The sequence below is a fragment of the Jatropha curcas genome, chromosome 7 (assembly GCF_041381405.1).
Source record: "Jatropha curcas cultivar XTBG-Jc1 chromosome 7, XTBG_Jcur_1.0, whole genome shotgun sequence".
NCBI classification, from domain to species: domain Eukaryota; kingdom Viridiplantae; phylum Streptophyta; class Magnoliopsida; order Malpighiales; family Euphorbiaceae; genus Jatropha; species Jatropha curcas.
Window position 1 is genome coordinate 15,150,234 of NC_143157.1, and position 23,234 is coordinate 15,173,467.

The window sequence follows — 23,234 nt, forward strand, 5'->3', positions numbered from 1 at the left end:
AATTTTGATAGAAAACCAGATCAAAACTTATTTTGATGCCAGGTTAGCAAAAAAAAAAAAAAAAAAATCTAACCAGGACGCGGTTCATGCCAACTGAATTAAAATCAAAACAAAAATCTTTAAGGATCAATTCTAATTATGATTCACAGCTAGAAATGCATAAGCTGAATTTAACTTCCATTTATCTTTGATTTTGTTTTTTTTAAAAACACGTTTTGCCGATTTTAATTTTTATCATTTTTTTACAACCATGAATTGAAAGAAGTAAAAAAAAAAAAAAAAAAAAAAAAAAAAAAAAAAAAAAAAAAAAAAAAAGACAAATATTCTCAAACCAAAACTAATCAATCAGAAAATTTATAATACAACCATAATATAAATCAGACAATTGAGCTTCTAAAGGTGGAAATTATTACATAGAAAAGTTCGTTCCAGGTATCTGGAACTCCAGCAAGACACCAATGGCTACAGTCATTTCCCTTTTTGCCACTATTTCCGTACATTGAAGGGTGGCCATCTTTTCTTAGCTGAGATAATGTTGTTATGTCAAGCAATTTAATGGGTACCTTTGTATTTCCCAATACTTTTTTACCACAGTAACTGCTTCTGGTAAACCACCTGGATATGTTGTTCCACTTATTGGTTGGGTTTGCCCATTGCAACTTGACTTTGTTTCGTTCCATTCTTCACCGCTAATTATTCACCCAAAAAAGCAATTCAAACATCATCACTCATCAGTTAACAAATTGGAGATGGAAAATTTCTTGAATACACCCGTGTAGGGTGGTCTCATATATCAAGTCAATCAAAATATTATTTTTAATTAATTTAGTATATAAACATATTCATATATCGAGTGTAAGTAAATCTTTCTTTCGAGGATGATATGTAGTAATTTTCATTCACTACATATATAAACTAAAGTGAATTAATTATTTCAATAATTTATATATAGCTAATTCATATGAAATATCTAAATTAATTTTAATGTACTTATCCATAGTAATACTATGTATATATACATGTTTATAATTGAATTTTATGTACAACTATTTAATAATTAGTAGAATTAATATTTAGAATTATGTCAAAATGTTCTACCAATCAGTAGAATTAATTAGTTATGAGAGAATTTATAGAATGCTAACAATCACATTAGTAACTAATATATAATACATGTTTGCTATCTTAATATATAAAATATAATAATTATTCATTTTTCAAATTGACATATAGTTTACAATTTTCCACTGTAATTATTTTGTATGATAAAATTCAATAATTAATATAAAGATTCGTAAGCAAATTTATTTACGAGCTTGTTCATGAGCTAATTTGCCAGTCTAACCAATAATTTGTGAAACTAAAATTTAGTTTCTAATTTAGTTTGTTTAGAAATCAAACTAAATTTAAATTATTAATTGAAATTCAAATAGTTTATGAACAATTTGATTCGTTCTGATCATTTAATCATTAAATATTGAAAAACAGAGAATATTTTATATTAGGTTGATAGAAAGTTGAATATATATGTATAATTTACTAAGTGCTTACTTATAATGGGTCGGAGAAATGCCCTGAAAGAATACGTTAGTGACGTTGGGATTAATGTTGTGGTCTACCCACTTGGACCATGTACTGAGCCCCTTTTCAAAAGCAACCAACCGATCCATATCTTTCCTTATTGTTTCTCCTTCTTCAATGTAGTCCCATCTACAATTCAACATAAAATTATATATCTTAGCTTCTCTATTACAAAATTTTGGGCCAAATGCATACGTCGGGCTCATGAAATTTTCGGCTCATGAAATTTATGCAATTTGCATTGTGGCATTCTTAATTTATCATGATCTTACACTTTCACATTTCAATAATAGTTATATCCCTCTGTAAAATAAATAACTTTGCAAAAAGTCAATCATGAACATTCACTTTTATATTTTATTTTGCAATGATATAGTTATTATTAAAATGGAAAAGTATAATGTCATGATAGATCCATCGCAAACTTCAAAGTGCTATAAAGCAAATCGTGTTAACTTTACGGGCAAATTTATGCATTATGCCCAAAATTTTGTCATGTAATACATACATACACACACTTGCATGTAGAAAATTGCAAATCTTACGGTTGTTTACTTCCTTTGTGGAGCCACCAATGCCAAGTGTTGAAGATAAGCATGTCATATCCTTTCCAATCATTCCCATTTTCAATTGAATCGAGCTTTAAGACCCTCCCTATTTTTTCTTTAACCAAATCAACTAAAAATGCATTACGAGATAAATCCAAAGAAACATTGTATTCCTGCAAATTTTGGCATCCATAACTATAGTTAGGGTCGGATAGAGATTCAAGTGCATAAAAGGATACTAAGTACAAGTGTGTAAGGTCCTCAACACAGTTTAATAAAATCGACTGAAGCCAAGTGATTCTGTTCAATTTGATTTGATTTTCAGTATATTCTTGATTTTGGTTTTAATTGAAGTAATCAAAACTTCTTTCGGTTAAATTTAATTTTCATTATAATGTAGGAGAAATAGTAAATTAAAATTTTAAAATCATGCAAGCTATCTAAATAGAATGAATATTTATATATATGATTTGGAGTTTTAAATATTCTTAGTAGTTTGGTTAAGTTTGACTGTTTCAAAATGAGCATATTCAATTTAGTTTAAATATTATAAAAATCAAACCAAATCGAACCGTAATAGTGTCCAATAACTATATATGGAAACTTAAGTTTGAGTAGAAAAAGTTGATTACATGTAAGGAAAAGAGAGAGAAGCCTCCTTTTCTTTCGAGGGTGAACTTTGATTGGGGCACTGATTTATGAAGCATGCAAGTGATAGATTGCCATTGATTCAGACTTAGAGAATCCCCTACAAACAATATTTTCTTTCCTCTAATCCTCCTCAAAAAGTCTTCACCATCAAATCTGCATCAACAAGCAATTTTCAGTTTTCAAATTTTCAACTCCGTTAAGCTTACCAACTAATAAAAAGGTTTCAAACCTTGGTTCGAACCCATATTCCTTGGTCATAAAAAATCTCTCTAATTATAAAAGATACTCTTTGATCATAAAAAATCTCTCATTATAACTCAAGATAATTTGGCAAAGTAATTAAACTGTACTAGACCTCATCTTGTTATTTGCAACATGAGAGTCAACATTTTAAAGAGGGCTTCAACATGATCCTCCCAAGCAGTGACGGAGCCATGAATTAAACTCAAGGGGGTTAAAAAAAATTTCAAGAGGAGGCGAAATTGAAGAAATTTATTATATTAGAGGACAAATAAAAAAAAATTAATATTTTATGGGTAATTTTTTTTTTTTAAATTTTTGTTAGGGGGCCGGGGGCCACCCCTAGACCCCTAGTTCTGTCATTGCTCTCAAGCCCGAAAGGGAATGATCTCTCGTTAAACAATTGGATGGAAAGTGAAAGGATACCCTTAATAATACCAAAAAATAAATATTCATTATATATATATATAGCAAAAAATAGATCTAAGTATATATATACGTCTGAAATCCTGTTTCTGCATGCATGCACAAAGTTATGAAGCCAGAAATAAACATATTTTGAGGAGAAGATAGGCACCTTGGTAATGTACAGGCACGAGGCTTCCATCTGTACTTAAGATACGACTTATCTGGCCGTCCATTTTTCTGGCAATCAAATTCTGTCTCAATAAATGGGCAAGACGATGTGTCGTATAGAGGATAAGAATCATCGTACACCCAACCACCTTCGAACAAATCACAGCCATCCACGTTTGGATTTGCTAGGTTATCATATAGCAATTTAGCTTTGGATTGTTGAAAACATGAAATAAGAACAAAAAATAAAACTAAGTAGCATAAACCAGAAAACCCATGTCCTATATTTTTCATTCTATCAAAGAGAAAGAAGATAAGGATTGTGACAAATGTGGTGTGAACGGTTCAAGGAATGAATATAAATACTACGTATATATATGCTTGTGTAAAGCAAAAGGGACCTTTTTTGTGTAAATTTTCTTTAGCTTGCCTTTCTCAATCTTGTATGATGCTAGGGCCGGGCATAACTAACGAATCAACTGGATATTAGACTTATCTAGACCTGATCTATGGGTCCACCTATACATTGAATCAGGGGCGGAGCTAGGATAGTTATTTTAGGAGAGCCAAATAAAATTGTTTTAAACTTTTGGGAGGGCAAATATAATTTTTCTATATTTTAAAGGATTAAAATGTAGTTTTTATAAGAATTTTTTTTAATTGTTTTGAGAGTGCCAAGGTCCCCTTCAGACCCGATGGAGCTTCGCCATAGACTGGATCAATCAAATTAAAAATTTTTCTAAAAATTGTTCTTATTTTATCATTTTTTCATTAAATGATAAAAAATATCATCTTTTTAATAAAAAATATTTTTTTCATTCGTTTGGTTTACAGGCGAAGTCATATGTTAGCTCCAACTTAATTTCACCCACCAAATAATATCAATTTGATTCTGTTTGATTCTTAACATATTTAGTTGAATTTTACCTTCAATAGAAAAAGTCAAAAACTTTTGTTTGTGTTTGATTTGGTTTTATTGAGCCCAAAAAATAAAAAATCCACCAAAGAAAAGCTAAAATTGAATCTAATCAATTTGACTTGCTTTTTACTTGGTTTGTTTCAATTTTCATTTTAAAAAATTTCTATTCATTTAAACTCTTATACTATTTCAATTTGGTTCAAATTGAACCGAACAAATTCATCCCTAGTTAGGAGTTAGGACTCGTGTTCCCATGTTGTGTTTCGTGACGTAAAGTGGAATTCCTCATGATTTCATTGCACTACAATGTAATCATTGCTTGTAGAGCCTCCTTCTAAGGAAAGCTAGCCAAGCAAGTTCCCCTTTACAGCCAAGTACAAGGGAGGAATTATACGAAAATGATATAAAACTATAAAATCCTTCTTTTTTTTTAACCTTTATTCAGCAAATTAAGAATCTACTATTTTTATTTACTTTTTACGCAATAAAGACAATAAGAAATTGAGAAAATTAAATACGAGATAATCAATTAACAATTGAATAATAAAAATTATAACTAGATTTATAATTCAACAACTACATGTACTGAACAATGTATTAAGGTGAATAAGGTGGATTAAGGTGAAGAGAGTGATTGGAAAAGAAAGATATGAAAAATAGGAAAACAGATTTGTAATTGATTAAGTGGAATTGACAAGCCTATTTTTAGTATTAGAACCCTAATCCTAATTGCATAAGGAAGTGACTCGAAACAATTATAAAAATTAAAATTGAAGTACAATTAAATTGAAACCCTAAATATTTACTTTAACATATTGTACCTTGTAATGGGTTATTCAAATCTTAAATCATACGACTTAATTTCATTCATGCTTGGACTATACACCCTATTTGACACAGAATGATTACGTGAATGGAATAAACGATTATCTTCCAAGAGGAGTTTTGATCAATGACGTTTGATCTGACGAAAAAATTACAGAACTAAACTCTCAAAGAAGTTTATTGAATATGAAAAATGATCAAAAGATAATCAATGTGCCAATGATATAAAATAACCTATTTATAGGTTAGGTTAAAGCATAAAACCCTAAAAAAAAAATACAAAAGTCGTAACTAGACAAAACCCTAGTAAGGGTGGCGGCACAGGCATGTTGGACAAGACACGGGCGTGTCTTGGGCTTCCAGAGGCTAGCACGGGGCGTGCTGGAAATGACACGGGCGTGTCTATGTGCGCATCGTAGCTGGACCTATCGGCACGGGCATGCTGTACATGGCGTGGGCGTGCTCTGGACTCCCAGAGGCTAGCACGGGCGGGTTGGAAAGTGACACGGGCGTGTCTGTGCTTCTTAAGCTTAGGCGTGTCTCGTGTCTTAGACTTTTAGAGGCTGGCACGGCCGTGCCCATTCTTCTTGGGTTTACGGCGATCCAAATCTTCCATATATTGAAGTGCAAGTTGCTCCGCATCAATCCCCTCCACTTCAAAAGAACTCGACCTCGAGTGATCATCATCGGGATAGAAAGGGAATGAATCAGCAACATTGAAGGTCCTGAAGATCTTCATGTCTTCGGGCAGGTCAAGCGCATAGGCATTATCATTGATCTTCTTAAGTACCTGAAAGGCGCTAATCTTTTTGGAATCAAGCTTCTTCTGTCCTCCGTCACGCTTCTTGTGAAGATAAATAATGACCCAATCACCCACGGTAAAAGATTTATAATGCTGGTGTTTATCAGCTGCACTTTATATTTTTCATTGGCAGCAGTGATGAATTGCTACACTTGCTTGAATACCTCCACATGCTTGGTAGCCAAGTTATTAGCTGCAATACTCTTCTCTACACCTGCTAGAAGGGAAAGGGGATAAAGAGATTGGGCTAGTACCTTCCAGTAGACAATTGCAAAAGGGGACATCTTGGTGGCGCTATGGATCAAACTATTGTAAGCAAATTCTGCTTGGGCAAGAGCAAGGTCCCACATCTTCTTCTTCTCGCTGCAAATGCACCTAAGGAGATTACCAAGGGTCCGGATCACCACTTCAGTTTGTCCATCAGTTTGGGGGTGCGTGGTACTACTGTAGTGGAGTTGAGTGTTAAACCTCTTCCACAAAGTTGTCCAAAAGTGAGCTAGAAACTTTGTGTCTCAGTCAGATATGATGGTTTTGGGAATGCCATGTAACTGAACAATCTCCTGGAAAAATAACTTTGCTATATATAAGGCATCATTAGTTTGTTTGTAAGGGATAAAGTGTGCCATCTTGAAGAACCTATCTACAACAACAAAAATAAAGTCAGCTTCGCGCTGAGTTCGTGGTAAACCCAACACAAAATCCATGGATAAGTCCTCCCAGAGTTTTTCTGGTATAGCCAATGAAGTGTATAGAACGGTATTTTGGGAATGGCCTTTTTGTGTCTGGCAAACTGAGCATTTTTATGCTAGCTTCCCTGCTTCCTTCTTCAATTGTGGCCAATAAAATCGAGCCTCTAACCCTGCAATAGTCTTATCTTACCCCAGGTGTCCACTCGATCCTCCACTATGGATTTCTCAGATTAACTTTTCCCAGACGGAAGATTGAGGGATGCACAACCTGTTTTCCTTGAATAAATACCCGTCATGAACTAAGAAACCATCGGTAGGCTATTTAGAATCAATTTTTGCCCATATGTCAGCAAAATCTTCATCCGAGGCATACAGATCTTTAAGAAATTTAAACCCCACGATTTCTTGCCTAACATAATCAACAAGGCTGCTCTCTTGCTCAAAGCATTCGCTATTGTGTTACAAGTACTTGATCTGTGCTTAACCAACGCGCATGCATCTTGCTCACTTTCTTCAGAGTTCGAAAATGAGTTAAAGCTTGATGATCATTGTAAATAATGAACTCACGCACCAACAAACAATGTTCCCCAGTCTTGAAAGCTCGAAAAACTGCATACAACTCTTGCTCATAGGTAGACCACCTTTGTCTAACTTCATTCAATTTCTCACTAAAGAATGCAATAGGCTTTCCAGATTGAGACAAAAACACCACCAATCCCAATTCCGCAAGCATCACAATTTACCTCAAATAATTTATCAAAGTCAGGTAAAGCAAGAATAGGGGCTGAAGTAAGCTTATCTTTAATCTCTTCAAAGCTTTTGTTTGCAGCTTCTGTCCCCACAATTGACGAACTCTCTCCTTCTTCAAACAATTGGTGATGGGAGCGATCATGCTGCTAAAGGTCCTGATGAACTGCCTATAGAAAGTAGCAAGACCATTAAAGCTACGAACATCAGTGATGTTCTTGGGAATAGGCCAGTTTCGGATGGCTTCAATTTTTCTATCATCAACATGAATTCCTTTTGAGCTAACAATATAGCCAAGAAATAGAATCTGCTTGGTCATAAAACTGCACTTCTTAAGGTTGATGTACAACTCATTTTTCTGTAAATGTTTTCGCCCAAGGAGATCCCAAAACCCCGGAAGGACCTCGGAAAACTTCTTTGAATTTTATTTATTTGAATTGTGATTTTTATTGAGAAAGTGGTGACAAAATCTTTTAGGAACGCGGTGCCGATAAATCGGTCTTATAAATTATTTTGAGTCGCCACCCATTATTTCGGCAATGGGACCGTTTTCAATTTTAATTTATAAAATGACTCCATTTAACCCATTTTTATCCAAGGCCAATTATTTGAAAAACTGGTTAGGCGCACCATGTGCAATTCTAGGTAAGGGAATTGGGTACGTCGGCCCGTTGGAAGCCGACGCCCGGAAAATCGGCCTCTTTTAACCTACAATTTCTAATTGATTTTATTTTAGAAAAGCCAATTTATTTAATTAAACCTAACCTAAATAAATCGAACCGAGTTCCTATGTGGAAAATTAATCAACCGTCCCTACTAGGTTCATTCATTGCATTCATAATAAATCATCATCACATTCACCATTCATCCATAGAAAATATAATTAAAAGACCCGCTCTTGCCTTATGGTTAAAGGCGGGCCACAAACCAGATTTAATAATATAATTAAGCAATAAATAATGAATCCTAAAATCTTATAATCACAATAAATTAATTTGTTTGATTTGATTAGAACACAATTTGCCCATTATTGGTCATTTTCCGAATTAAAATTAATCACTTACTTAATGACATAAAATAAAAATAAAATAAGAAAAAGTGTCCTGGAACCCTAGAACAGTTGCGTCATGCAGCTGTTCTATGAAGAACAGTTGCGAGACGGAACTTCTAGTTGCGTGGCGTGACTGTTCGTGAGCTTATTAAAATTCCCAGTTTTATTAACTATTTATTAAAAACATAACATTAAACGAAAAACATAAAAATGAAATGAAAATTATTCCCACGAACAGTTCCGTCACGCAGGTGGTCCAAGCAAAGTCAAGGTCTTTTGGACATGAATAGTTGCGTCACGCAAGTAGTAGCTGCGTGACGTAGCTGCTCTGGTCCGTAACTACCTTTCAAACTACTCTTTTTACCTGTTCTTTTTGTTAACAAAGGTTTAATATAACTCAGAAATACTCAGAAATGGGCAAAATGTTGTTTAACCAATACCAAACTAACTAAATACTAAGAAAATGAGATTTTTAACGAATAAATAACTAAAAATGAAAAAGGAAGGTTTAAATGATTACCTAACCCTCAGATTTGAGGATTGCATGCGTTTTAGTTGATTTAGGGACACTGCTTCACGATCCCAGAGGTGTTTGTTACCAAGTGTTTGCAAATAAACGTTTCTTTTTTTTTTTTCGTTTCTCTCTTTTTCTCTTTTTATGTTCTTTTTTGTATTTTTATCTTTTCAATCTGTATATCTAATGGCTTGATCTTCCTCAAGGTTACTCACTTGAGTTCTTGGGGAAGAAACCCTAGCCGTAAATCAAAAATGTCTCTGCTAAAAATCAAGGTCTAGAGAAAAATGAGAGAAAAGTCCCGTTTAAAACACAAAATGTTGTATTTATATGGGTAGGGCAACAGAACAAAGCCACGTCATGCAGGTAGTAGCTGCGTGACGAAGCCGAGAGCAGCGTGACGCAACTTACTTTTCGTACAGTTGCCGCGTATCCATACAAACAGTGCAGACCATTACACAGGAGTGTGCCAGGGGTGTCAGCCTGGTTAGAGTTGCGTGACGCAACTATGAGGGCCGTCACGTAGGTGATAGCTGCGTGACGCAACCCTAACGCGGGTCAGACTCTTTGGACCGGTTCAATTCAACTTTGGTTTAAAAACACTTTTGGTTGACCGTGATTCTTGGTTCCTTATCCTCATATCATCACCGGGTTAGGCGGGGGCATAAAATTACGCGTCAACAGTAAAGCATCCAACACCTAAGTCATAAGTTGCATGAATGTGCTTGGCGCATTAGTCAATCCAAACGGCATAACTAACCACTCGTATAACCCCTCCTTAGTCTTAAATGTGGTTTTCCATTCATCTCCCTCCTTGATCCTAATTTGATAATACCTGCTGTGGAGATCTATTTTGGAGAATATTGTAGACCCTGACAATTAATCCAACATGTCCTCTTGACGAGGAATAGGAAATTGATATTGCACTGTGATCTTATTGACGGCTCTACTATCCACACACATTCTCCAGGTCCCATCCTTCTTTGGTACCAATAAAGCAGGAACCCCACAAGGACTAATACTCTCCCAGATATGTCCCCTCTTTAATAATTCTTCTACCTATTCTTGAAGGATCTGGCTCTACTTTGGATTCATCTTATAATGGGGTAGGTTTGGTATCTTCGATCTAGGGATAAAATCAATCTTATATTGAATGTCCCACAAAGGTGGAAGTGTAGATGGTTCTTCAACTACGGCATGAAACTCATCTAGCAACTCCTTGACTGGTGGTGGTACTAGTGATCTTGCATCAGATTCTATTGCCGGTTTGATCAACAAAGTTAACGCACCTCCGGACTTCTCAATTGCACCAGATAATTCCTGCACATCTGAAGAAACAACTACTATGGATTTTCCTTCCACTTTAGAAGCTTTGGCAGAAGATCCAGAAGGTAAGACAATAATTTTCATTTTTCCAAGTGAACAGGTATGAGTTCTCTCTTCCCTTGTGCAATGCATCTACATCAAACTGCTATGGTCTACCTAACAGTACTCCGCAAGCATCCATATCCACAACATCACAATTAATGGAATCTGCGTAAGACTTTCCCATTGAGATAGACACTTTGCAAATCCGATTTACTTCAATTGTTGGACCCTCCTTAATCCACCCCACCTTGTATGGCAAAGGATGTGGTTCTGTTGGTAAATTTTGCTTTTCAACCAGCTGCTTGGCTATCAAGTTTTCACTACTGCAACTATCGACAATGAGTTGGCACACCGCTTCACCAACCCGACATTTAGCTTGGAAAATTTTTCTTCATTGAATGTCGCTTTTCTGTTTTGGAGTACACAAAATTTTCTAAACAACATATATAACTTCTCCATCTTCAGAACCAGCCATGGATCCATCATCTTCGTCTTCTACCTTCAATCTCAGTCAACTCATTAACTACATTCACCTGTCGACGCCCATCATTAGCCCTCCTACGTTCTGGACATATATTAGATGTATGCCCCTGTTTTCTACAACGGTAACAATAATCTCTGGTTGGCTTCTGATACGTATTTGATTTGTTGTTTTTGTTTGTCGTGGAAGCCTTTCCCCGGGAGTCTTTCTTTTCTTCTGTGGTGAACCCTGGTTATTAGCAGGAGTTGCTGCTCTTGAATTCTGTCCACTATAATTTCTATTGAACTACTGATTTTCGGATCAATAGGGTTGCTTGAAATTCTGGTTACGATTAGGTGATTGTAGCGGCTGCCAATTAATTCTATCTTCCGCAGGTTTGGCCAACTCAATTGCCTCTGCCAAGGTGAAAATCGCAGCTGCACCCATCATACACATTATATCATGATTCAATCCCCTCTGATAATGAGCTACTTGCTGGGATTCAATTTCACAATTGTCGCATCGTGCCTATAATCTCAAGAACTATTCCGTACACTCATCTACCTTTTGATTTCCTTGGAAACAGTCATGGTACCTATTATACAGGATTTCAGAGTGATCACTAGGGAGAAAACGCTACTCAATCATCTGTTTCATTAAGATCGAATCTCGCATAGGTTTAATCCTTCGACAATGGCGTTCATTTTGAACAGAATGCCACCATACTGCTGCACCTCTTTTTAGTTTATAGGCCATAATGGAAACTTTACGCTCCTCAACATTCATGACCTCAAAGAATCGTTCAACCTTCGCTAGCCAGTCAAGAGTGCTTTCTATATCTAACGATCCTGAGAAAGGTTGAAGATCTACCTTTATCTTGTATCCGTCATGAAAACTGTCACCATTCCCTCTGTAATCTCGGTCTCTATCATAACGATTTTGGCATCTTGCATAATCTGGTTGATGTGGATTCGGAACTGCTATTTTAGCTGCAGGTTGTGGGTTTGCCTTCTTAGATTGCAAGAGTCAACTATCTAATCTATTCGGTTAACTCTTCGAACCTCACCTCTATGGCTGTGAGTCATGATTGTCGGCCATGGAGATACTTCACCTTTTGGGTCTAATACTAACTGACGCAGAATGTTACGTGAATAAGAATAAACGATTATACTTCGTAAGGAGTTTTGATCAACGACGTTTGATCTGACGAAAGAATTAGAGAACTAAACTCTCAAGGAAAGTTTATTGAATATGAATAATGATCAAAAGATAATCAATGTGCTAATGATACAAAATAACCTATTTATAGGTTAGGCTAAATCATGAAACCCTAAAAAAATAATACAAAATTCGTAACTAGACAAAATCCTAGTAAAGGTGGCAGCACGGTCGTGTTGGACATGACACGGGCGTGTCCTAAGCCTCTAGAGGCTGGCACGAGGCATGCTAGAAGTGACACGAGCGTCTCTATGTGCGAATCGTAGCTAGACCTATTAGCACAGGCGTGCTGTACATGGCATGGGCATGCTCTGGACTCCCAAAAGGCTAGCACAGGTGGGTTGGAAAGTGACACAGACATGTCTGTGCTTCTCAAGCTTGGGCGTGTCTCGCGTCCTGGACTTCCAAAGGCTGGCACGGGCGTACTGGATATGGCACGGGCATACTGGATATGGCACGGCCTTGCCCTTCTTCTTGGGTTTGCAGTGATCCAAATCTTCCATATATTGAAGTGCAAGTTGTTCCGCATCACTATTATACTGCTGTTTCTAAGTTTTAATTTGTTACGTACAAATATATTAACTTTAATTGGTATTTCAAAAATATACATCTGTTAGTATTGCTATTGGAGATTTAACTAAACGTAGATGTGTAAAAGAGAAAATGGTTTTGATAAGAAAAAGTACGCCACATTATCTCACACTAGTTAGCTTTTTGACTCATAAACTTTTTTCTCTCTCTTGTCTGTTTGCTATTGTTTGAAATATCAATAACTCTAAAGCTGGGTGCAAAAACTACAAAAAAAAAATCCTTCAAACTTACAAATATCAAAAAATGCATTGTTTGCATTGTGTAGGACTCTACTCTATCTCTACCTATACCTTCTCTTTCTCTCTCAGATCATTCTTTTGTTTTAAAACTAGTAAATATATTGAAATTATACTTTTGCTACAATGTCAGCTCCTGCTCCCACATTGTCGCTGTTGATGAACTCAACCGCCCCTCCTTCGACCACCCCTATTACCCCTCCACCGACCACTCTCTCTGCACCACCTCCTGCTACTCCTACAGCACCTCCACAAACGACCCCATCTCCTCCACCATCACAGCTACTTCACCACTTTAGCCGCCACATCCTGCCCCCCTTGCCGCCTTCTACTCCTTCACCTTCTCAACTAACTCCTCCTCCATTGTCCACCTTTTATGCGTCTTAAACCATTTCATCTACCCCTACTCCGCCTTTAACAATGCCCTTTCCTCCTTCGCCTGCTAGTCCACCGTCGGCGAATTCCTCGAGGATATCAACAGGGTTGGTAGTGGGGATAACTATTGGAGGAGTGGCGATTCTTTAATTTTTGAGTTTATTATGTCTTAATTTGTTGCAGGAGTAAGAAGAGGAGGAACGATGATGAGGTTGGCTATTATATTCCTCTATCCAAAACATGCACAATTAGAGAGGGTGGAGAGAACAAACAAGAGAGAGATGGATCAATTTGTTTTGGATATGTAGGATTATTCAGGTGGCTTATTGAAAGATAAACTGCCACAAGAGATGGGGCAAGAGAGAAATACTGACACGATCAGGAGAGAGAAAATAGTTTGAGTAAAAAAAGTTGTAATTTTTACTGTTATAGCTTGATAGGCTTTTTTGCAAGTGTATGAAATCGCAAAAAAGTAATAAAGAGTGAATAAAATATTGTTCCCACGAAGATTGTATTCCAAGTACCGAAATTGTATTGACCTACTATTATTTAAATGATAATAAGAAGAATATAATCGAAGAATTTCAATTCAAGGAAATAAAAGAGAATGAAAAGAAATCGAGCAAGAATATTTGATGAAAAGAAATTAAGGATTAAAAGCAACTAGGGATTTTGACTTCACTTAATTTTATCCGATTTATTCTATTCGTTTGATAATCAATTTTAATTGTTCAAGTAGGGAAAACAACTTTAAAATCACTAACAAGCTCTCCCGCTATATTGTTAGCTATTTTAACCCGATTTAATTATCTATCTTCCAATAGCGCAATCAAACATGAATTAAATCATTAAGTTTTATGGTTTGTTTGTGAATTTATAATCTAAGGTCGTTAACTTATGAAAACCCCCATGAGTCAAATCATATAGCTTCCACATCAAGTTATTATTTACATATAATTTATTACCCTTCTCCCGATAGTGATTAATGAAATAAATCAATCAAGGTGAGAAACTCTGCCTGGAAGCATTAAGTTCAATAATAAATTATATCATGAACAAGGAAAAACAAATCTAATATTATAAATTGGAATCAAAATTAAGTTACATCAAATCCCTAGTATATGAATTTAATTCGACATAATAATTAAATAAAACTCAATTAAACTTGAAAATATTCTCATAATCAACATGAATATTAAAAATAAAACAAGAAGAGAGTTTACAAATAAAAACTAGTCAACAATTGGCTAGAGTGGCTTCCTTAAATCTTGACACCAACTTGAATACTTGAAGTCTTTAAGAGAGAGAAAATTATGTAGAAAATAATAGAACAAGATGTGGAATGCACAATGAATGGATTTGACCCCCAATCATGGCTAGTCTCTCTCTTTATATAGACTTTCTAAAATATCTTCGTATTCGTTTAGGAAAGTGAATCTCTATTGAGCAAGAAGTCTTTTAGAGATAGGAAACTATTTAGGCTTTGTATTTCTTTTTGATTAGGATTCTTCCAGCGTCTAAATACGATTTAAACGTGATTGGCACGTTAGAGAGTGTTTTGTGCAAGTCCATGCAAGCGGCACGGGCTAGAACTGACGTTCTTAGCCCAATGCAAAATATGGTCTTCAGCACGGCCGTGCGCTATCTTGCATGGCCGAGGCGTGCTAGACTTTGAGTCTTTAAAGTAGTTACAGCACGGGCCGTGCTTGGATGAGCGTGCTCAGAGATCGACAGCCTCTTGTAGCACGGGCGTGCTCTCTGGCACAGATTGGGCATGCTAGACTCTGAACCTCTATTAAATTTATCTTGAATACAGCACGGGGGTGCTGGATAACACGCCTAAGGCATGCCGGCCTTTTTGCTTAGGTACACTATTTTCTGTAGTTTTGGCTGGTTTTCTATAGAAATGCTGCAAAATTCCCCAAGGTCAAGTGAAATGTGATTCAAGGAATCTTTAAACAAAAACACAAATAAAACTAAAATAAAACTAATTAAAGTAATTAAAAATACTAAAATTTCTAATAAAAATTATATTGAAATATTATAAAAATAACACCTATTAAAATTTCCCGAACTTAAACCATTGCTTGTCCTCAAGCAACGAAACTAAAAACAAAAGAAAAACGCAAGCTAAACAAACTAACAAAAGCTAGCTTAATATGGTTGGGAATAATTATTCTCAATTTCAAAAATATTAAAATCATTAACATGAGAATAAATCAAGTGTTTTCTATGCTAATTATATTCTAGCAAAAATTCAATTTTCAATAAAATACATTCCTTAATTTAAACATAATTTAATAAGATTTTCAATACCAATAATCATTCAATCTATGACAAATAGAATATGAATTTTGACAAAAATTATTTAACCTTTAAATAAGATGTTTAACAATATAAATTCAACATTCCTATAGGCAAAATTAGTAATCCATTTTGCACAAATGAAATGCACACAATTAGAAAGATCAGAAGGTCTTTATTTAGGTTGCAATGAGTTTTAGGGATATACTTTAACTAAACAAGGGAAAGGATAAAATGATAGACAAAGATCACAGAGAATGCATAATATCCGGACTTTCATTACATAAAAATTTTTTTTTTTCAAAAGAGAAATTACTATTGAATAATTTACTAGCACAATATTAGAGACCATTTTACAATGATTATTCTTATTAATATTAATATTTTGATAACAACTTCCTTGCTATAATTCTCCAAACTTGAATTTTGATTACTTTTTATTTGATGAGATGATCTTCTTGTTCTCTCTCTCTCTCTCTCTCTTTTATTGCTAGCATTAATGAATTAACTCTCCTTTTATTCTTTATATATATATATATATATATTAAAGTAGCTAAACCTCACAATTATACATTCTTGTACTTAGGGTAAGGATTTGAACTTGGTTTAATGGCTAGGTTAAACAAAGGTAAACAATAAAATTTGGATATAGGCTTCAAATTGGTTTAATGCCTTAAAGGGAATTCTAATTTGTTCTAAGAATGCCAAGGTTAAATAAATTTTGATTAAAACATACCAATATACCATAAAATGCACAAAAATCAGTATTCATAATCTTAAAAACAATTGGTTAAATTAAAGAATCATGTTAAGTTAAAAATTTAAATTAAAGCTTAAACATACTAGACTAGAAAAACAACTAAATTTATCATAAGTTACTAAATTATTATAATTTTCAAGCTTGCTCATAATTATTCCAACCATATTAAACTAATGAAATAAATAAAACTAAAATTTTAACTAAACTTTTCGTTCCCCCAACTTAATCTAGCACATTGTCCTCAGTGTGTGCAAAAATAAAACCATTTCCATTTCCCTAAACTTATCATATTTTATCAAAACAAGGTGCAAAAATAAAAATAGAGCTGAAAATACCTTACCACTATTGTACTGAAAAATACAATAATACTCATGGAAAATATTGGATGAGTGCCGGGCTAGATTCTGAAAGTAGAAGAAACTATAGAAAAGAAAAATGACAAAATATCCCACGTACTGAAAATAAACTAGAACAGTGTTCAAAACAAAATAAGACAACAGGAGTTGTAAATGACGAAAACACAAAAAATAAAAATAAAAAATAAAAAATAAAAAGGAAGCATTTTCACTTTGCAAGTGGTCGAGGAGAATAGAGAGAGTTGGAGAGGATTTTTGAGGAGGTATAGTGGGCGGTTAAGGCTTTTAAAAGAGAAGGGAAGACTTAGGGTTGGATTTGTGTGTGATCTCTGAAGTCAACTCGTCCTTATAAAAACTGAATCTGCAGTATGGCCTAGAGATGCTAGGTAGCACGGGGGTGCTGGGTAGCACGCCTGCCTATGCTAGAGCCTGCCTATGGCACTTTCAATTAATTATTAAGCCTGTTTAATCCTTCCTTGACCAGCAATATGAGTCTAAAACACCAAAATAAAGGAAAATAATGGTTTAAAGATGAGAAAAAATGAAAAATACAAATAAAAAAAATTACAGGGGAAAAGAAAAAAAATGATGGTTGCCTCCCATTAGTGTTTTATTTAAAGTCTTTAAATTTGACTTTTGAGAAGTTCATCAAATAACGGTTTTCGCCCATAGTATGTATCATGTAATATCACACATGGATCTTGGCTGAAAATACCCTCAAGATTGGCTAGTTTGAGAAAATTTATGCTCGTCTTATCAACAACACTTGGCTTCGAATGATGAACTTGGGGAAAGAACATCATTAGATCATGAAGAACACAATTTACTGAAAGTGGTATCATTGGAAAGAAAGGATCTTCCGATGCTGTATGTATAAAAACCACTAATGAGCTCAAATCAATTATTTCCTCATCCACCAATATTGCTTTCTGCTTGTCTTCATTTAAACTCTCACCTAATGCATCTTCTTGTTGTACCTTACTTTCTTCATTGTCATTAACAGTCATGTCTGAAAATAAGAAAGGGAGATTTAATTCGTCTTCAAAAGAGTTATATTCTTCACATGTAGGCTTTACTTCTTCTAAAGGTGCAATTTCCAATGAAATTTCCTCATAATCTAACTTGTACTCACCATCTTGATATCTATTAGCCATTAGGTTTACAAATTGCTCTCGTTGTACCCCCAAATTTTTCATTGTCTCTTGTTGGATCTTAAAACTCTTGTGAGTTTCATTCATAAATTCCATATGACATTTAGTGAGGGAATCAATCAAATCCTTAATTTCATTCTCCTTTTTCTCTTCATCCTTAAAATTTGGAGGGCCTTGGTGATTCCAACCCTACAGTGAAGGATCCAATGCCAATCTGTTTTCGCCCCTCTCCCCTATTCACACATTTTTTCTTGAGAGAGTTGAAATCCCTTAAAACCCCAAAAAAGGATCTCGGAAAACTATTTTTACTTGTTTTTATTGAAAATGGTGTTAAAACCTTTTGGGATCGCGGTGCCGATAAATCGGTCATATAAATTATTTTAGTCGCCACCCATTATTTCGGCAATGGGACCGTTTCAAATTTTAATTTATAAAATGACTCCATTTAACCCATTTTTTATTTAAGGCTAATTATTTGAAAAACTGGTCAGGCGTACCAAGTACAATTCTAGGTAAGGGAATTGGGTACGTCGGCCCATTGGAAGCCGATGCCCGGAAAACCGGCCTCTTTTAACCTAAGATTTCTAATTGATTTTATTTTAGAAAAGCCAAATTATTTAATTAAACTCAACCCGAATAAACCGAACCGAGTTCCTATATGGAAAATTAATTAATCGGCCCAATTAGGTTCATTCATTGCATTCATAATAAATTAATCATCACATTCACCATCCATCCACAATATAGCAAATATTATTAAAAGAACCGCTCTTGCCTTATGGTTAAAGACGGGCCACAAACCAGATTTAATAATATAATCAACAATAAACAATAAATCCTAAAATCTTATAATCATAGTAAATTAATTGATTTGATTTGATTAGAACACAATTTGCTCATTATTGATCATTTTTGAATTAACATTAAACATTTACTTAATGACTTGAAATTAAAATAAGAAAAATATTCTGGAACTTTAGGACAGTTGCGTCACGCAGCTGTTCTATGAAGAATAGTCGCGTGACGGAACTCTTAATTATTATCCTAGAATTTTAAAGCAGTTGCGTCATGCAGCTGTTCTATGAAGAACAGTCGCATGACGAAACTCTTAGTTACGCGACGGAACTGTTCGTGACTTTATCAAAATCTCCAGATGTATTGATTATTTATTCAGAACATAATATTAAATAAAAATGTAAAAACGAAATAAAGACTGTGCGCACGAACTGTTGCGTCACGCGAGTGGTCCAGTCCAGGTTAAGATCTTTTGGACATGAACAGTTGCGTCACGCAGGTAGTAGCTGCATGACGCAGCTGCTCTGGTCCATAACTACCTTTCAAACTACTCTTTTTACGTGTTCTTTTTGTTAACAATAGTTTAACACAACTCAGAAATGTTCAGAAATGGGCAAAATAACGTTTAACCAATAACAAACTAACTAAATACTATGAAAATGAGATTTTTTTTAACAAATAAAAGACTAAAAATGAAAAGAGAAGGTTTAAGTGATTACCTAACCCTCAGATTCAAGGATTGCATGCGCTTTGATTGATTCAGGGACACTGCTTCACGATCCCAGAGGTGTTTGTTATCAAGTTTTGCACAATAAACGTTTCTTTTTTCCTTTTCTCTCTTTTTCTCTTCTTATGTTTCTTTTTGTGTTTTTTGATTTTAAATCTATGTATCTAATGGCTTGATCTTCCTTAAGGTTACTCACTTGAGTTCTTGGGGAAGAAACCCTAGCCGTAAATCAAAAACCTTTGCTTAAAACATTGAAGTCCAGAGAAAATGAGAGAAAAGTCCCATTTTTAAGACAAAAATGTTGTATTTTTATATGGGTAGGGCAACAAAACAAAGCTGCGTCACGCAGGTAGTAGCTGTGTGACGGAACCGCAAGCTGCGTGACGGAGCTTACTTTTCGTACAGTTGCCGCGTATCCATACAAACAGTGCAGGCCGTTACACGGGCGCGGGCCAGAGGTGTCAGCCTGGTTAGAGTTGCGTGACGCAACTATGAGTGCCGTCACGCAGGTGATAGCTGCGTGACGCAACCCTAATGCGGGTCAGACTCCTTTGGGTCGGTTCGATTCAATTTTTGGTTCAAACACTTCTGGTTCATCGTGATTCTTTGTTCTTTATCCTCATATCATCACCGGGTTAGGTGGGGGCATAAAATTACGCGTCAACAGTTTGCCCCCCCACTTTAACATTAATTGTATAAATGATTAATGTTAAAGTGGTCCATTGACGCACCTTCAATCTGACAATCATCCTCGAAGCTCAGTTTGATTGGCTTGGAAAGATGTTGAGTTGATCATCTGGCTACCTTCTTAGCTCGGTTTGATTGGCTTTGTCGGCTCCAGTCAGATCAGTAGAGACATCCTCGAGGCTCGGTTTGATCGGCCCGAAAGATGTTGGTTTGATGAAAAAGTCTTCGAGGCTCAGTTTGATCGGCTTGAAGGGTTTTGATTTGATCATCTGGCCACCCACTCAGCTCGGTTTGATCGGCTTTATCGGCTCCAGTCGGATCAGAAGAGGCATCCTCGAGGCTCGGTTCGATCGGCCCGAAAGATGTTGGTTTTGCTCTGGTCAACTTCGCAATTCAACATCATTGACTGGGGAAGAGAGTTCAAACAGCTTCGCAATACATCATCACTGTTTGGAGTTTGAAATTGTTCTGATTAGCTTCGCAATGCATCATCACTAATCGGTAAGACCTATTGGCTTCGAAAAACCATCACCGGTTGGCCTGAAAAATTGTTCACAAGAAAAAGAGCAATATCCGTGTACAAACAGACCTTGCCTTTTGTTAGAAAAAATATTGGAACATCACACGTTCCCATGCATTAATTACGAAAAAGATTTGCATCAGGGCAAAAGATTATACTTTTGCCCCCCAGTCCGGCATTCCGGCCTAGGACCAAAATATTCACTTTTTTTTAGGCATATTTTTCAATATTTTATTGTTAATGTTTGGTTTAATCATTTTGCAAAAATTTTAGCAAAAATTGCAGAAATTTTAGCAAAAATTCTGACATAACAGATTTAACAAAAATTCGTTGTCTGCATTTTTAAGTATACCCCTTATGATACAGTGGTTGAAAGAAAACTTACCGGAGGGTGTAATTTGGGCAATTTGGTATTTCTGCCCCCTGTGCGGTGAGTAGACAAAATTGATGAAGTGTGCGAGCCGCATACTGACGTCAAATTGCTGAAGTGTGCCATCATGGGCTTTTAAATGGGCCGTACGGGCCTATTGGGCTCAAAAGAAAATGACGGGCCCATTGCTTTGGGCTTAGAGAAATGGGCTTGGGCCCAACTGCTTACTATAAGTAACTTTCTTCTTAACCAATTCGTTTTCACTTATTACAAACCTTAAGCAATTGAGAATTCTCTGAACTTTCAACTGAAAACGATGTCTCAAACCTCTGAAATCCCTGCTTTCGCCTACACTTTGGAGATGGAGACTCTCGGGGCGCTACCGGATATCCCGACATTCGACGGCGAGCCGGTGCCGGTGAGCCAAGACCCACTGACCTCAGGGACACGACCGCTGCAGCTCCTCCCATTGCCGGGTACTGAGTTCCCGTTGAGATATGAGACTAGCCGAATGCGCGGCTTTCAGGCTGAGGTAAGTAAAATTTTCTTCAATTTTCTTGCTTTGATCCATAATTTTTTTGATGTAGTTGAATTTGTAGTCTGTGCATGCGTCAACAGTCGCGTCACGCAGGAAGGAGTTGCGTGGCGCAACTGTTCCTGCGTGAACAGTTGCGTGACGCAGCTGTTCTTGTGCGAACAGTTGCGTGACGCAACTGTTCGAGGTGCCAGAAAACCCTAGCTTGCCCTGAACTTAGGATTTATGCCTTTCACTGTGTTAGAAGCTTGATTTATTGATGATTACTTGCTGGTATCTTTAGACGACTTAATTTTGTCCTGAAAATTGCATGAAAATAACACAATCACAATAAGATTAGGTGTAATTTGAAACTCTGCGTACCTGCGACAGTTGCGTCACGCAACTGTTCTTTGGAAGAACAGTTTCGTGACACGACTGTTCGTCAACGAGGCAAAGCCTTGAGCAGTTGCGTGACACAACTGTTGAGATGCATGGCGCAGCTGTGGAGGTGCCTGGCGTATCTGTTCTCAGGATGCCAAGTTTTGAACAGTCGCGTGACGCGGCTATGGAGGCGCGTGGCGCGGGTGCTGAGGTGCGCGACGGAGCTGTGCTTCAGGGTGCAAAACTTGGGCAAAGTTGCGTGACGCAACTGTCGTGACACGGCTGTATAGTTGCGTGACGCGGCTACGGTTCAACCCGAGATTTGAATTTTTAATTTTTCTTGTCATAGAATAAAAATGAATAATTGTTAGTACAATATTTATTTAAATTGAATATTTTTTTTCTTACACAGGTTGATTTGGGCAAGGCCCGCTCGGGTGGATCAGCCACTGATGCATCAGCATTTTGGGACTTGCTGGACCCGTCCATGCGAGCTCGGGTTATAGTTGCAGGCTTTGGAGATTATGCTGCAGGACTTCGCCGCACACAGTCTCGTTTTCCGCCCGCTATGCGATACGCGTTGATGGAGCGGTGGAATGACTGCACTCACACTTTTGTTTTCGGGTTTGGCGAGATGACCCTTACGCCGGTGGATTATGCTACCATTACTGGCCTCCGCTTTATCGGTCCGGTTCCCTGACTGGATGCTCGGTACCAGACGGCTACTTTAGGAGCTCAGCTAGTCCGCTCTCTGCTCGGTGTGATCACACAGACTAGATACACTACGCAGGGATGCGTGTCGTACGAGGTAGTCTATCGGTTCTGAGCCGAAAGTATCAGGACCGGGCTGGCGGCTTAGAGGGAGTTGCCAGTGGAGGCCCGACCTGCTGCACCCACATATACTCGAGAGGAGAGGGACCAGGCTGCTCGGTCCTTCCTCTTCTACATCATATCGTCCCAGCTGATATGCACCTCCCAGAATAAGGGAGACCCGGCGGTTCTAGCATGCCTGAGGGACTTGAGTCAGGTCGGGTCCTTCGATTGAGCCACCTTAGCTTTGGCTCATCTCTATCACGGTCTGGATGTCTGGACCCGTGGTAGCAGTGAGTCAAACTGGTTGTTTATCCGCCCTCTGGAGGTAACAATCTTTCACTCTTCACCTTCTTCTTTGTCATTTTCAACTGTTTAACTGTTCACTGACATCACTGTAATCTTCACTGCAGGTATGGGCTTATGAGTACCGTATCTACCCAGGCGGTCCGAGCGGTGACACTC

At 36.6% G+C, this 23,234-nt stretch overlaps 1 pseudogene across 1 annotated transcript; it reads right to left on the reverse strand.

Annotated features, from left to right (window-relative positions):
* Nucleotides 1-323: 323 nt before the first annotated feature.
* LOC105631127 (protein trichome birefringence-like 41) lies at nt 324-3,931 on the reverse strand (annotated as a pseudogene). The gene is made up of 5 exons (XR_016321601.1): nt 3,598-3,931; nt 2,762-2,933; nt 2,127-2,302; nt 1,552-1,710; nt 324-689 (listed from the first exon to the last, which is right to left on the reverse strand). The product of XR_016321601.1 is annotated as a protein trichome birefringence-like 41 (transcript).
* Nucleotides 3,932-23,234: the final 19,303 nt, after the last annotated feature.